We start from the raw sequence: 2,268 nt of genomic DNA, 5'->3' as shown, positions 1-2,268 counted from the left end.
AGCTTCTTTTTTTGTGTAATGAGTAAAAGCAGTTTTCTTTCCGGGAAAAAAATCTGAGCTTCTTGGTAACTGAAAAGGTCTCCTGCCCCGGAGGACTGACACTTTAATAGATTTCAAAGCCTGAAATTCAAGGAAGAAAGTGCCTGCTTTAGAGTTTTAGGTTTCTGTGAGCAAATGATAAGAATCTAAAACCCACCACAGATCCTGCCACAGCCTACTAAGCCTAGGAGTGCTACTTAATTCTGTTTCCTCTGGTAGCATGTCTTAATCATATCTTGTCTCACGTCTTGGAGAATTTTTTAATGGCTGCTTCTCCAGCCTTCTCTCTTAAGAGCTGAGGGCCTGAGCCAATGAGATGCTGCCGTTCTGTTTCCATAGCAATAAAAGAAACAAACCTTCCCCCACCATCTGCTAAGGAAAAATCTCACAACTCTAACGCTCACAAGAGAGTCTCAGTGAAGGGGTGACTCTCTCCTCTAGTTTGACTTACATTGCAACACTAAAAGACTCGAACTGGGTTGTCTTCAGAAGGGAAATTCATGCTCATGCCAGGTCAGCCTTTGTGAAAGATTTTGACTGGATTCCCTGGAAAACTGTGGATTTTCTGCTCTGGCATTTCAATCACTTGGAATGACCACTACAGTCTCGCATCCTGGAACCCTCCAGATTTGACCTAAAATTAATTCTGATTTTGCATTGATGAAAAGAGTTTATCGAACCTTATGGTGACTTTAAGCCTCTTGAACTGAAAAGAAACTACATGGGGAAAACAAATCTTTGGGAAGTCCAAGGTAAGCTCTTTGAAAAGATGTTTCATAAAAATTTTTTTCTTCTGATTGTTAATGCTAACCAGTGACCTTTCTGGAGGCTCAGCTGCTCACTGGTGACTACAGGGTCACCAACTGGCACATTCAGTCCACTAAGTCTTGGGTAAAATCATCAGAAAGAGATATAGGAATGGAAAAGAATGAGGAGCAAGATTCTAAAACACACACACACACACACACACCTATAGTCTTAGAGCCATAAAATGCACATCTAGCCACTGTGTATGCATTAGATCTATCCATGTTGATATGGAAATATCTATTAGATATCCTGTTGTTTAGTTGCCAAGTCGTGTCCAACTGTTTTGTGACCCCTTGGATTTGTAGCTTGCCAAGCTCGTCTGTCCATGGGATTTCCCAGGCAAGAATACTAGAGTGGGTTGCCATTTCCTTCTCCAGGGGATCTTCCTAACCTGGGGATCAAACTTGAGTTTCCTGCCTGACAGACAGATTCTTTACCACTGAGCCACCTGGAAAGTCCAGATATACATACACCAAAAAAGGCAAGGCATGGTGTAGTGTGTAAAGTGTGTTCTTGTTTATGTAAAAACTTTTTAAATATTATAGAATATTTCTGGAAAGATACCCAAAAAGCTGTTAACAGTGATTCCCTCTTGGGGGAATATGAAGGCAGAGGGCTGACATTTAGCTTGTATGCACAGTTATTGAAATATAAAAATACTGCCATACTGGCTGTGCATATACATTGTTCAAGCCCCTCAAATGTCATGCCTGCCTCCTTGGTTACCTCCACAATTCTCCTGGCACCCCCAGACTTCCTCAGGATTCAGTGAGTGGTTACTACCTGGTGTGGGGATGGGAGTGGGGTCCTCTATCACCCTGTTCCACCCCATAACCCTCAACTATTCTGCTTGTTCCATAGCCTTGTCTTACTGGTTGTTAATAATTTGGAGTATCATTCCCATGGGTATTTGGAGGCCTTTACTTTTTAAGAGCAAAAGGATATGCACCAAGTCATTGCTCATCATCGGGAAAAAAGGAAACAAGCAAATGTTTATTAATACAAAACTAGCTAAAAATATAAATGGGTACATTCATAAAAGAGAAATTTACAAAGTCATGATAATATAGAAACAAATTTCAGGCTTTTGTTTGTTTGTTTGTTTTTGGTTCGCTTGGGTCTTTGTTGCTGACGTGGGCTTTCTCGAGCTGCAGGGAGCGGGGGCTGCTCTCCTGCTGTGCAGCGTGGGTCCCAGGGTGTGAGGGCTCAGTAGTTGTGGCACGTGGGCTCAGTTGCCCTGCAGCACGTGGAATCTTCCCGGACCAGGGATGAAACCTGTGTCCCCTGCTTTGGCAGGCAGATTCTTAACCATTGGACCACCAAGGAAGTCCTCAGTCTTGTTTAAAAGGTTTGTTTTAATTAAAAGTATAGATTTGCTTTAAATTTGCTCTAAAATAATCTAGTGTTAGAAAAGTGGGT

General features: G+C 42.0%; 1 protein-coding gene across 1 annotated transcript in view; it reads left to right on the top strand.

The window, feature by feature from the left end:
• The first annotated feature begins 391 nt into the window (after positions 1 to 391).
• ALS2CR12 (amyotrophic lateral sclerosis 2 (juvenile) chromosome region, candidate 12) overlaps positions 392 to 2,268 on the top strand; it is a 38,249-nt gene continuing 36,372 nt past the window's right edge. The window contains exon 1 of the mRNA XM_010861271.1: positions 392 to 791. The gene's annotated coding sequence lies outside the window, so the exon portion shown is untranslated. The remainder of the gene's footprint in view (positions 792 to 2,268) is intronic.

This window comes from Bison bison, unplaced genomic scaffold, assembly GCF_000754665.1.
Source record: "Bison bison bison isolate TAMUID 2011002044 unplaced genomic scaffold, Bison_UMD1.0 scf7180017864471, whole genome shotgun sequence".
NCBI classification, from domain to species: domain Eukaryota; kingdom Metazoa; phylum Chordata; class Mammalia; order Artiodactyla; family Bovidae; genus Bison; species Bison bison.
Note: the sequence above shows the minus strand (reverse complement) of the source record. Positions and strands in the feature narration are given on the sequence as shown.